Source organism: Aulostomus chinensis, chromosome 13, assembly GCF_037954235.1.
Source record: "Aulostomus chinensis isolate RoL2024-O1b breed Wild chromosome 13, RoL_Achi_v1.0, whole genome shotgun sequence".
NCBI lineage: Eukaryota > Metazoa > Chordata > Actinopteri > Syngnathiformes > Aulostomidae > Aulostomus > Aulostomus chinensis.
In genome coordinates, this window is record NC_141332.1 from 23,055,537 (window position 1) to 23,070,416 (window position 14,880).

The window sequence follows — 14,880 nt, forward strand, 5'->3', positions numbered from 1 at the left end:
TCAGTTAGTCCAGATGTAATTATTTAAGAAGAAGAAGAAAAAAACTTAAATTAACAAACACAAGAGAGGCATTCTTCCCTTTCACAGACCTTCCCGGAGCTTCAAAGCGGCCCTAGACTCCTCTCCCTCACCCAGAATTCTTCTTAAAAAAAGAGGGGGGGGGGCTGCGGGTCCTTTTGTTGGCACAAGTGTCACTTTTTTTTTTTTTTGATGGAGTCGGAGCAACAATCAGCTGACAGGGATAAGCCTCGGCTGCTGTGCGTGGAGGCGAATACGCAAAGTCTGCAGCCTCAATACACATCCGCGCAATCAACATGTGGACGGAGGATGGCTAGAAGAGGGAAGGCTGCAGAGGGAAGCGGAAAGAGGGGAAGGCTGCAGAGGAAAGAGGGGAAGGCTGCAGAGGGAAACTCATTTGGGGCTGAAACGGCGCTCGGGACCTTTCGCCTCCCGTCGGGTCTCCTCACAGGATGCTGGAGGTAAGAACTTTGTTGATATTTCAATTAAAACTCAGCCCGTAGCTGCTGCAGCTGCATGTCCCTTCACTTTTAATTAACTCTTGGGCTTTTTTTCCACTTTTATTTTTTGTGTTTTACCATTCTAAATCAGACCCTGTACACTCATTTACGCACCCACTCGTCATGCTTGTGTGAAATATTAACACCTAAGACATATAAACAATTGCACCCACTCCTCGTGTAGTTCATGTTGAGATTGTCAAATTAAAGCAAATTTATATTTCTCCCACACCCCATCTCTCTCTCCTTCTTTTTCGGACACCCACCAGCACATCCTGATGTGAGATTTGTTCCGCCAGGTGATTGAGAGAAGAAAAAAAATAAAAGAATCCAATGCCGAGCCGACACAGCTCCCTCCTCCTCCTCCTCCTCCTCCTCCTGCTTCTCTCCACTGGGAATTCAAATAAAAGCGAGGAAGTGCAAATATCCAAACATGTATCGCTACACGTCCCATCTAAATAATTAACAAGCTCTCCATATTCACACAGCGGCGGCTCAGGCGGAGACATGAGCTGGTTTGGTAATGTGCTCCGTCTATCAGGGACAACGTTTTCTGATTTCACGTTAATGAGACCTGCATGTCAGCGAGGGCTTTTGTTTGTTTGTTTTCTTCCTGATGTTGTTTTTTTTTCCCCAAACTGGATTGGGTTTTTTTTTTCTCTCTCTCTCTTTTCAAAATCAAAGTCTGATGCACCTGAAATGAGAAAAGCCTCTACTGAGACAATTCGGAGTGAATAATTTTTTTTAAATCAGTAAATAGTGCAGGAATATAGAAACATGCAACATAAACATACAAATGTTTAAAAAAAAGTTTCCAACATGGATGTGTTCTGAACATGATAGCTACCAGTCACAGACAGTTCAATGCTGTTTTTGTTTTTTTACTGTTTGCAAGTGATCCTGGAAACTTTTTTCCCCCAAACAAGAAAAAGCAAACGGAGCTGATGTCGTTTTTAATAAAATATTATGCAGGCTGGTTCTGATCAGTCAGTTTTGTTTTGGGGTTTTTTTTGAAAGAAAGCAACGATGAAACAGACTCACATTAAATTGAACCAGAACTCCAGAGCGAAACCAAGTTTTCCAAACCGAAGGCTTGTGATTGGAAATTGGGTAATTTGTTGTTGTTGGGTTTTTTTTAAAGACCAAGTTTGTGTCCAAATTTGCTTTAGGATAGTAAAAGACTACAAAAATGCCTGACAAACACACAAACAGCAGCAGCACTTTGTTCCTGGGTGCAGCAGCAGCAGTCAAGCAGTAGAGTGGATGGCTGTGTGTCAGGGGGAGGTGGATGAGGGTTGGGTTGGTGTGGGAGTGGGGGGGGGGGGGGGTTGGCTTTGGACCAATTGCAGCCCAGCAGCCTCAGCTAAAGGTCACATGGTGTGACCTCACACATTCTCACCCTCACCTAAAGCTCAAGGAGAACTTTTCCATAACAAGATGCATCACCCTCCATCTTGGCCTGAACGCAGTTCCGGCCTTTTCAGCTCCTTTGTTTTGTTTTTGATTCCCCTCAAAATTCACTGATCTTAATTTATGACATATACATTCTATATTTAGTCTGGAGATCAGTGGTTTGCTGGTTTTAATTCAAGGTGTGCATAACTGATGGTGTCTGCATGTAAATTATGCATTTCCATCATTTGCACGTGTGTGTGAATGAGTGTATACCCCCATCTCTGTAAATTGTACATCAATCCTTCTCACAGTGGGAGCTCGGTGCTGTTTGAGGGCAGGCGGCTGGCCAGAGCGTGTGAAAGCAGATAACCAGAGAGAATTTCATGACGCACACACTTCCTGCTCTGTGAAGTTCTATTAAACAGGGATGAAAACAAAACACACATCTGAGATGTTTTCTCTGCAAATCAATTTCTACACATTAGGCATGCTGAAAAGATCAGTAGCACGGTTCTCATGGACCTCGAAATAGTCGGGGAAAATGATCCATCAGGAGAGACTCGTGGAAATTATTTGATAGGAGAGATAGTCTGCAATGGTTAAAAAAAAAAAAGTTTTGGACTGCATGTTTGAGTTCTCGTTTGGTAGCAACCGCTCATTGATCGGTAGAACACCGACATGTTATCACTGCAGGTCACACTGCCCCGGAGCATCAGAGGTATTTGGAGGTATTTTGTTCTCTCAAGCCCCTCACTTCACTAAAGAACTGAATTTTAGCATTCAAACCTCAATCATCGTTTTACAACAGCAGCCGATGAAGATCTGTGTGCGCGCACGTGAGTCAGGTTACTGCAGAAGAGAGCTGGATAAAAAATGCCATTCAACTGGTATTATTTAGCTTTAAGGCTAACCTCCGTACCAAGCTGGAAACATCCCACACACACTCACAATTTCTCCAATTTTTAGTGTAAAATCATTGCAATTTTTTTTTTTTTTTTGCAAAATTCAAATCAGCCTGCAGGCACACCAGCAAACTAAAGACTTCTTCATGCCTTCTCATGTTAAACTGACAAGTCTAAAGCTGCTAACATTTTTAGCCTCATCTGAAGCATCGTGTTCAGACACCTTCAGTTTACACAGCCTGCCCCAGATGGCATCTCTCAGAGCTGTTTTCCTTCGGCCTGTCATCTACTGTAACCTCTTAATTGACGTTTACCTCTGTTGGCTTCAGTCGGCCTCTCAGAGTGTGAAGAGCAGCGTTTCCCAGGCTCCAGCCTCACGCAGAAAAATTACACCTGAGTGCTTGTGTTTGTTTTACTGCTTTTTCTTTTTCCATCATTTTTTTTCCCCCTCACACAATTTCCCTCTCACGCGCAGGTTGAGACGACACTGCGGCGTCTCGCCTCAGTCGCTCACTGTTTGGCGCATGTTTTGGTTTTTGGATGTTTGTCTTTTTTTAAAACTGAATGCGCAGAGCTCGTGTTGCTGGTAGAGAAGCGCAAGGTGAACAGAAGTCACTCAACTGCTTGCATCACTTTCCTCATCCTACGTTGCTCTCTAATGTAAAACCAGATACAATAAGGAAATTTCTTCAATCTGCTTCTGTGGGGCCTTAAATTCTGTTGCTGACATCATGGAGCAAAGACTTCAGGTAAATTAAAGCACTGAATCTCAGAGTTTTTGGTACAGAGATGATGACCTAGTGGAAACAAAACCCCCAGCCATGTCAGCGTTTGTCTAAGTCACCATGCAACTGCATACAAACAACATCTTTAGGCATAAAGTGCACCTCATTATGGAGCAAACCACTCATGACAGCAGCTGGTAATCAGTGCTTAAACCTCCAAGCCTTCCTGTAGGAGACGCAGCAGCCTCTCAGATCGATGGGACCGCAATCTGAAATAGACGCTTTCACCTTTTCATGTTTATACTGCAGCGACAACCACATAAAGGTGGGTTGAGGCGGTGACACCTCAATTTGTAATAGGAGTTGACTTTTGCAACCTTTTTGGTTGACAACAGATTCTGTGTCCAACAGACAACCTGCTCTATTAGCAAACCGTCTTTTGATTTCCTAAAAATGTCTTACACGCCTCTAAGCCGACTGTAGTATATTGGGTTTTCCTACATCGACAGATCAACAGTTATTTCTCGGGATACAACTGCAGTTTGTCTCCGTCCTGCCAGCTGCAACTCGTGGTTATGCTGGTGCTCATAACTGCCAGGACTGAAACTGTGAGTCACTCTGGTGTGCTGACTAAAATGTAAAAAGTTTACTTTGTGTAACAATATTTATTTGGCTTAACAAAGCCAGATATTGCAAGTTCCACTTACTCTGGGATTCGGTTTTCCATCTCAACAAAAACCTGACGGGTTACAGTTCTGCACAGGTTTGTTCTATTGTTGATGAGCAGCTGTTTGAAACAAGCAGCAATATAAATACACCAAATTATATGTATACACACGGAATACATATTTGACAGTTTTATTTGTGTCCTCAACAGTTAATTTATTCTTGTATGTGCACATATGTTTTACTTTTTTCCATTTTCTAATATTTGAAATGTTACCTTGGTCGGGGAAGTCATTTGTTTGTCCGTCCAGCTGTCAGCAGGATTACACAAAAATCACCTGGCAGGTTGTCAAGAAAGCTGCGAACTTTGAAAGAACTTTGGGGCATTTAAAGGTCGGATCATCCAGGATCTTTATAATTCAACATCGTGAGATACAGCCGACTTGTAGATCATCATTTAAAAATATTACGTGGCATTTTTTTTTAATGAAAAAACATCAAATGCTTTTACATCAATGTGTGAGGAAAGAAATTCCAGGTTTATAAGTAATCATATACAGATCATCGTGATAAAGGTTGATGCATGGTGTGCATCCTACAGCATCTCTGAAGGAAACTGTGTGCGTATTTGTCTCTAAATGAATAAATGTCAATTACATAATCCAGTGTGAATTCCGAAATCCTGCGGTTCACTTTTAGAATCATTTTGTGGATGTAGAAAGTGATGATCTCAAGATTATTCTCTGTTGTAAGCCGATATTCTAAAATACAGCAACAGTCTCAGACACAATACAGTCCAACATCCAACCCCGGAAAAACCCGACTTGTTTTCACATGTTAGTTTTTGCAGTTTTGAACAAATGGGATATAGAACGATAAGTGAGTTTTAGGGCTGCAACTGGAAAATGTGTTTATTCTAAACAGACCAAGGAGGGGGGTTTTTTTCTCCCTCCTTTTATAATCTTGTGCGAAGCTAAGCTAACTAGGCACTAGCTTTTGCTCCATGTATGGACAGCTTTCATTTCTCACACACCAAAAACAACACTTACCACAAATATAGAATTTCTGCAGATGGCGGGGATTGCAGCACAGCGATCACAGCCACAGCACCGACGATTGCTGTCACTCATCGGGGGCTAGCTCTCAATCACGGGTTAGCTCTAAGCGTAAGCCCGCTAAATCGTACTGGTAATGGTCCAGGGCCCATTAGCAAGAATAATTTGAGATCTTTTTTAATCTATTTTCTTTGAATCTTATTACTTGTTTTCAACGTGTTCATAAAATCCAAAAACAACATTCGCTGGTATGCAGGCCAAGCAACTGAAATCAAGAAAACAACCAAAAACCTTTCACATTTTGTAGATGTTGTGCCTCGATTTTTTTTTCCCCTTTATTTTACCTGATGTTAGCAGTTAGCTTTCCAAACTGAGCATCAAATTGATGAGGTTGTTTAAAGATGGACTTTTATAGAGCGAATGATTGTAATATTTTGAATGAACGCTGTCCATCACATTTTCAGACTAAATAATCTCTCCAGCATATCCTTGAAAACGTGACGCAGCCCATTGCTCACAGCCCAAAAATGGACCTCAGCTCAATGGCTGAGAAACACTTTGATTACAGAGTGGAGGGATTCATCGTTGAGGTTAAACAAAATAATAATAAAAACACCAACTGTCATTCTGCCTTGATCACAGCCAGCAAATCAGACAACTTTTATAAATCTTTCTTCGAAAGATTACATTCTAAATCTTGATCATATTAATATGAATATCACAGACACACACACACACGAAAAGTTAAGTTTTAAAATGTTCTTATAATAAACATCCATCAACTTGACCCGACAGAGTGAGAAGCTGTGAGCCCAAAAGTCAACAATGGCGGCGAGTGAACATCCCACCTGGCTGCTGTACCTGGTGGCGCCACTCATCCACATCTCCCAGCATTTCCAGCCCAACGAGAACAGACGGCATGGAGAGCGACTTATTGGATTGGATCCCATCCAGCAGTGATTTATACGCTCAACCTATATGTCACAGATGGTAGGATTTCAGTGTGGTTGATATAGGAAATCCACTACAGAGTATTGATCATTCTAAGATCTGCTCTCCCTGCCTGATCTCCACAGGATCTGAACGTCCGCAGAGACCCTGAGGGGAGAGGAGCCACCGCTGGAATCTCAGCCTACCTTCAACTGTGTCCTGATGAGAGCCTGCTCAGATACTATAGGCGTCTATAGGCGTCAGCTTCAACACACTTTCAGTCACATTTATTGATAACAATTCACTCGATAAGAACCTTCACTACTACTACGACTACTACTAGCATAGTAACATTTTGACATGTGTTACCATGAATATTAAGAGTTGGTGAGGTGCAGGATGTCTTGCATGCAACTAGAAGAATTATATGAAGTTTGTGCGATTGCCAACAAGCCTTTCTGAGATTTCCTCATCTAAAATAAGACTCCAATTAATACAAATGATAAAGATGAGACTTCAACTGAAATGTATTTTGATCAAAAGAAGAGCTGAATCAAAATCAGCAGCCCAGACCTCTCACAACTCTGACAACAAAAGTTTTCACTTTGATCAAACTTGAAGAAAACTGAGTCTTATTTTGGCAAACTACAATTCTCTGACTTCTAGTCCACTAAAAGTGATCCGAACAGAATCAGATTATATGAAGCTGAGAATATCTGACACCGGACTAAGATTCAACTTTCAAACAGTGGCCAAAATTAACATACCTTTGTCTGACGGTCACCATGGTTACAGAGACATGAACATCAACCACACCAACTCAACCTGTCGGCTAGAGAAAATTCGAGAGCAAAACAATTCAGCTGACTTGAGCAAAGTGCGATCTAAATGTTAAATCCCCTCTTTATAAAATGGCTGTCTGCAAAAAGATGGATCACAAATCTCTATTTTGTTTCCTTAGCAGCGCGATCATGCATCTGCAGAACGGAGAAGGTTTCTCAGTAAATCTCATCCTGAATCGGAGATTAAGATGCTAACATAAAAAGCAAGATTTGGTGACATCACAGCTTGTTCACAAGCCACTCAGGGTCCGATATGCAACTTCTACAGGCGTGATGTTGAGAGTTGGACACCGGGGGCCCTGAGTCAAGACACATCTGAAGAGAACCAGAATGCCATTTGCCTGCTTCACTTCTAGGTGCTGGTTTACACTCTCCAGAGGTGACACTTTGAAAAACAACTTATTTTGTCATAGATCTGCTAGATTTTTCAGACTGTTAGCAAGAGGCCTGCTGTTAAATTGCACAATCAGGTTCAAGGAACAAGTGCATAATGCCAAGTAGCCTCCTCTCCTCATCTCTCTGTGTTTGTTTCAGACAGTTTTAATCTCTACTAAGACAGTCACGTCAATGTTTGTCGTCTGCCATGTCAACTCAAGTGGAAAGCAACCTGCCATCGCCACAGCTCTCCTTCATTACTGTGCGCTGTGGGAGAGCTGGATCGCACAGTGTGGTAATCCCTGCTGGAAGGCGTTACCATATACTGTCATTAAGGAAACGGAAGGAACACACACACACACACACACACACACACACACACACACACGGCTGAGAGATGAATGGTTGCAACAGCGGCATCATGCAGGAAACAGCTCAAGATTTGCATTTCTCTGCAAGAGAGGATATACTGACGAGGATTTACTTTTATAGTTGCAGACTGTTGATGTCAGTACACATTTGCCAGGGGGTTTAATGTTGTTTGCTTAATTCTGCACAATAACACCTGCAAAAATTACATTTATTTAAATCTTTGACAGGGATTTCAGCATTGTCTTCCTCTGCGTAGAATTTTTTGATCTTCCTTAGCCTGTGAGCTTAACAGATCTAAACATTATACTGTTCCTGAATTAGGTAAAAGGACTATTATTGAATAATTGGATATCAGATGTGTGAGAGTAAACCTCCATTATGCTTATGTTTGTTTTATTTAACCCATAACACATTAGTCTCCCTCACTGACTTCATAATGTATAGTTTTAAGAGACAGAAGGCAGCATTATTAGGGTCCAGGTCATGTTTAACTGTATTTTAATAGCATTAAGACAGTCACAAAACTGTACAATTTTTTTGGTTTTCCTGATATTTCCTTCACTATTTTGGTTATTTTGTATTTGTTGTAGATTTCCCATTGTCCTCATGAGAGATTATAAAATAACCAGCAGAGGGCGCCAGATATAACGGAGTCTATTAACCCACCAGCTTTTCTGATATTAACAGATATTCACTGCGATTTAAGAGGATCTATAATTGAACACGACTGAATAATATTTATCCAACACTGACTGGATCATAGTGGTTTAGTAGGTAATATATTTTATGGCCATCTTGATCATTTCACTCATCTCACCATCATGTCAAACAATATCAGTAAAAAAAAAAAAAAAAAGTCACACCAAGCACACAGTTACGCTGATACCAAAAGGAGAGGAAAAAGACGCAATAGAGAGGAAAATACCACTTGCCTTTGACGGGACACCACCACTGTATTCCCCTCAATTTGTGAGGCATCATAGGAAGTAATCAAGCAGAAAGGTCAGGGAGGGGGGATGTGTTTTATCTGCTCTAAACCAATAGGTCAGATTTCCACTTTCCACACCACCACTCTGTGACTGCAGCTGAGGCCCTTTAGGTTAAAACAATATTGTCGGCCACTCATACGTCAGATCAGTAATTCCCCATCATATGGACAATGTCACGTGAAGGACTGGGAGATGTGGCAGGAGACCTGAGACAGACAGAAAAGGATTGTTCACAGCCTCAGATATGATAAACGGGCGTGTAATGTAAACCGCACATTATCTGTCCAATTTGTTTGGGTGAGGGGGAAAAAGAAAAAGAAAAAAGAAAACAAGGTATTTGTGTGAGCTCTATGAGGCTGCAGGTCCCGCAGAGACCACTAGATGGCAGAATGCTGGTGAATATGCAGTTATCCACTCCACTCATGTGTTTACAGCAACATAAATACCAGTATTACATTTACTGAACCTAACATACATATTCTACTTCAGAATTTTAAAATGATCGCTTGTCAGTGAGGTAAAACAGAATTCTGCTGCATTTGTCTCAAATAGCAGGAGAGTAAAACTGTAACATTGTAAAAATGGCAGCATTTCTCTGCAGCTTTATGCCTCCTAAAGTCAGTTTATTTTCATAAACAAATTGATCATTATAATCTTGGTAATAACACATGGAAAACTTCAAAAATATTACACCAGCTGACAACAGTGACACAGATGCTACTCATTGGGATGGAAATGTATCTCTATCAACTCCGTTTATCAATTCTGCTCATCGGCCCACTGCTTTTTGAATTGCTGATCGAGTTTCTTAGAAGTCCATGTCCGTTTCATGGTGTCTGACCACAGCAGCAGATAAAAAAAAAAAAAAGTCTGCATGTCTGAGTAACAACTCAAGAAAAAAGAAATGTTGTTCCTTATCTTTTCCTCTGTCAGAGAAACATGTTGGCATTAATAGAAGAACTGAGAAGCTGGAATGTATTCGATGTTGATTCTCCAAGTTCTAAACATCAATTCTCAAACAGTTACGGTTTTCGGTTTTGTCTCCTCAAGGTCAATGAGTTTCTCCTCTCTCTCCTTTTTTTTTGAAGTCCTGCTCCAGGTCTCCGTGGCTGAGCAGAGGTCAAGTGGCTCTGATGACGCCGATGCTCGTTATTTATTTCAAACTCTATTCTGAGAGAGCGTTTGACTTCTTTTTAATCCCCAGTTGATTGAATACAGCTGAAATCTTTGACTGTCAGTTTACTGTAAAGAAGTAAGACAATAAATGTGCAGTTGAGATTAAAAAGGGGTTAAACAAGTGATAAAGAACACCAAAAACTAGAAGATGGGACTCGATTGACAAACAACGTCCTCGTGGTTGCCAATTTCAATTTTAGATCAGGAATGTCAGAATCACTGTTACTCTCTTTAATAAGAAGAAGGACTGTGGGGTCAACTCCAGGCCCGTGATGTCAACCATCAGAAGCCAGTGGTATCAGATCAGAAATAAAAAAGCAAAGTGGATCCGTGCATCTCTACTCACAACATTCACATGTGCTGACACGACTGTTATTCTACAACAGTGCAACCATAAGAGAGAGCAACACTGTCACAACTGCACTATGAAAGTAAATGTGAGAGGTTGGGAGCGCCCAGATGGCCTATTAAAATTCTGGACAGATGCGTTTTTGCTTCAAGGACACAATGAATTTGAAACAAAACACAAAAATAGGAACTGGAGAACAGTCGTCGAGGAAAACACCAGGGTACATACTGCATCACTCCGGGAAAAAAAAGGGGGGGGGGGGGAGGGGGAGAATGCCTCTAACCACATTTCTACACAGATAACCATCAGCAATTTACTGCACAATGCAGAGCGCATTCAAGAGGTCATTTCATGGTCACGGGTTATCTAGTGCGATCGCCGCCACTCGTACTGTAGCGCCGCTCTGATGTTTCTCAAGACACTAATCGAAAGAGGCAGCTCACAACAAAGGGTCTTATTTAGTGATCCTGAAACAATCTTTTTGTTTGTGGTAATATGCAATCGAAGTTTTAGTTCCATGCAACTGTAATAACATATTCCCATTTTTTTCCTCCAAGAGCATGTAAACACCGGGACAAACCTGTTCCACTGATGCAAGGACTTATTAAACTCAAAGTCATGTAGTTTTTATTAAAAAGGTATATTTGAAAACCACACTGTTTGTTAGGTAATTGTGGGGGGTTTTTTTACGATATTTATATTGAACTCAATGCATTTCTTCAATAGAAAAACAATGGCCCAAATTAGAACAGGCAGCCCCGACTTAGCATTGGAAATCTGATTCAGCCAAGAAACCAGCAACTGGTGAATTGAAAAACTTGTTTCTCTGTCTGTATAAAATCTTCAGTTTTTCAATGTAAGGGCATGGCCTCATTTACAAATATGTCTTATGCATAAAAACACTCACACACACATTTTTCTAGCCCTCAATTTAGTCTTACTGACAGGAAGCAAAGCCGATGGCAATTTGGAACTCCTGACATCACTCACACACCTCTGGCATCTGTCAGTCAGCCAGGATGTCAGACTTGAGGAGTTCGCAACCATGACGGAGAAGCAGACAGGAGGGAAAATGACTTACTTGATCCAACTACAAAACTCAACATGAATTTACATCCATGAAACACTCGCAACATTTCCATCGCTTCACTTTTGCCATATTTCTTCTTTTGAAGCTCTGCATTTTTCAACCAAACAACTTTCCTTGTATTCCTACGCATGCGACACTGCAGATCATCTGCTTACGTCGCAAAAGCATCACCGTGAGGTGAGACCTGATGACGACCTCATACCACCCCGCTCCAGCGTACGGCCCCTCTAAGAAGACAGTCGCATGCTATCCACCTCATAGGCTTGCTACTTCAAATCTCAACACCAGCTCTGATAATAACCCAGAGGTTCCAATAACACACTCACATTCCTTTCCCCCATATTCCCATGAGGGTCTTCACCGAAAGGACACAACGCATGGACACATGAACTCCCTGCAGTCCAACTCCACTGAGCTGTGCTCCAGATGCCTATAACTTCTCCCCTGAGGCCAGACACACTACACAGATGCGCTCGCACACCCTCACAAACACAAGACACAGTCACACAATCGCATGCACGTAGCCCAAATGCACCTCCAACAACACTGGAGATTTATTTGATGTGTAAAGAACGAAGCAGGATGATGAAATCCCATCTGATGGTTTACAGTGCACCCAGGCTCAGCAGCAGATGTTCCGCTGGGAGTCTTTAGGATTATGTGTTTAGACAGACAGGTGAGAGGGTCACGCCTTCCAGTGCTACTGCAGAATTACACTCAGGAGACCCGTGGGAAACTAATGATGCTATGACGAAATCTAAAAGCCGGATATTTTGGGAGGCATAATTAGGTAACGAGGGAGAAACAGAAATAGTGTGAAAGGTGAAAGAGCAGTCAGGGAGTTCAGGTGCAGCAGATTTATTTCGGAGAGTGCAGAGTTGATATTTGCTATCCGGGCTTTAATCTCAGTCCTCCCTACAAGCCTGCGTACACTCAGACCAAACTGGAGAGTGAGGTTAGTGACGAGGAACCGCAGCCAGATCATTTAGCTCAGCTTAGCAAACAGATCTGGCTCTTCTTATAGGGATGCACCATGCCAGACTATTTGCAGATATTTTTACTACTGGTATGGCTGATATTATACATGTACAAACACATTAATGCAATATTTACATTTTGTGTTTGCTAAAAAAAAATTTAAAAAAGGAAAAAAAAAAGCCCAGTACCACGCAGGTTCCTCATCATAGACAACAGACAGTGAGCAGGTAGGATGAGACTTGAGCAAAACTGGGCCGATATAAATGTCAGCCACTTGAGCAATCCGGCTACATTTGTTCAAAAATGAATGAATGAGTGAATGAATGACTGTATAAATTTATACAAATGGCATGCCAATCTATTGTACTTCACCTCCATTCAAATTCTATTTTTCCATCACTCATCTTTCTCTGCTGTTTGAATGCCCTCTTTATGCTGATATGTCATCTAAACTGGTCCTCACGGGAGGTCTGCAGGCCGGCCAAGAGGATTGGGGCCAGGCTTCTTTTTTTTTCCCTTCAGGGAACAAGTGTGCGTGTGTGTGTGTGTGTGTGTGTGTGCGCGCGCTTGTGGGACTCATTTCTTCTGTAGCCTACAGAGCACACATAAAAACCAATTATGAGTAAAACAGGCACGATTCTCTTATAATATCTCATCTGCAAACCAGGTGATTTACGAGAAACGTCAGCGAGAAAGAGCACAAGTGACAGAGGAGATAGTGAGGTGAGTGAGGTGGAGGATTTAATCTAGATTGGTGCCCGTGACAACACGGCAGAACGGTTCAACGTGCATCAGAAAGATTGTGTTGGGTTCAGGTTGAAGGTCACAGCAGGGCTCCACCCTCCTTGATGATATGATCTGTCTGACATCACATGTGATCGGCAGCACACATACATCAACACAACATTCACTCACTGTATGAGTGTGTGGCCCACAGCAGTGTGGCCCAAAGATAATCATGTTATCCTGTCTTGGATTCATTTACAAAGACAAGCAATAGAATTTAGTTCCCAGACAGGAATCCATCTCTTTCACTTAAAAGAACCAGCTCCAAAAACAGGCTCCTACACATCCCTACTGATTATTATAAGCTTCCTTCAATCTAGTTCTTGTCAGCTGATGTCACCTGTTGCTATGCAGACACTACACTTCAAGCCTCTTCAATCACTGAGGGGAGTCGCTGACAAACCAACATAACAATGCAGCCATGTACACCACAGCAGCGAGTGGAGACATGGCGTCCATGCAGCATATGGAAATCACATGAACGCTGTGTTGCATTGATAATGGAAGCAGGAGAAGATGAGTCTTGCGCGGTGAAGCAGCAGGAACCAGAGCAGAGCAGCAGGCCGTGGAGGACTCGGCGACATGTCACAGTCAAAGAAAAAAAAAAAAAAAAGCATGTTAATAACATTAAAAATGGCCGCTTCTCTTTCTGTCTCACCGCCACCAAGCAACGCTTGCCAAGTCAAAAAGTCCTGCAAGATGCAGTTACACCACCAGAAAGGAACATGCTGACACATGGACATGCTGAATAAAACCCATCACGCAGACGTGAATAATTCTCGATTCCTTGGAACTGAATGGGAAGAGACAAAATCTCAAGGAAACACTGCAGCCACCACCTGACCATTCACAGATATTTAACATAATTCATATATGACCCGTATTTAAGTCTGCACAAACCACACATCCACCAAACAACAAAAACGAGCTCAGCTGGAACAAGAGAGCCATCACAATTTCACAGTGGAAACAAGTAAACACACAAAACTCTTCTAAATTACCGACCAACAATTAAGCACATGAACGCAGCAGGCACGCACGCAACACAATCAGGAAAAATAATAACAAAAAACAACAACAACTTACTTGGTAGCCGAGAGTGTCGAGCTCCAAACACGCCAGAAAACGCCAGTGTCCACCTGTAAAAGCTCCATTCAAGTGGACAGCTGAAGACATGACGCCAGGGGAGGGAAACCACACACACTTTTAATCCACCAGGTCTCGTTACATCCGGGACGCAGAGCAACTGGCCGGCAAGCGCCGTCACAGCCTACGAGTTTTGTCCGCTGCGCACAAACCAATTTAAACTGGCGCCAAAATGCTGAGAGGTGCGTTCGTTATATTGACCCGGCGCCACAGGTGTATACCTACCTGAAAGAGTTCACTACATGGAACTTGACCATAAAACAATGTGGAACTAGATAGATAGATAGATAGATAGATAGATAGATAGATAGATAGACAGACAGACAGATAGATAGTTAGATAGATAGATAGACAGATAGATATAGATTTTGATATAGATATAGATATACATAGATATAATCAGGTCCGTCTGTCGTGGTCATCATTTAGACCAAAAAAAATCCACTTGATTTTTGAAATGTCAAAAAGTTTATCTCAATTCAAAATTTCAAACCATCTGTTATGCTGTATCCTGTATATCTCCACCCCTAGTACACATTCTGCTCTGTGCAGGAGCAAAATCCCCCCCCCCCCATGTCCAGGCCTT

At 41.9% G+C, this 14,880-nt stretch overlaps 1 long non-coding RNA gene across 1 annotated transcript; it reads left to right on the plus strand.

The window, feature by feature from the left end:
• Positions 1-238: 238 nt before the first annotated feature.
• Positions 239-7,900, plus strand: LOC147251450 (uncharacterized). Its single transcript, XR_015118950.1, has 4 exons — positions 239-479; positions 6,057-6,251; positions 6,338-7,389; positions 7,568-7,900. It is a non-coding gene; the product is annotated as an uncharacterized LOC147251450 (long non-coding RNA).
• Positions 7,901-14,880: the final 6,980 nt, after the last annotated feature.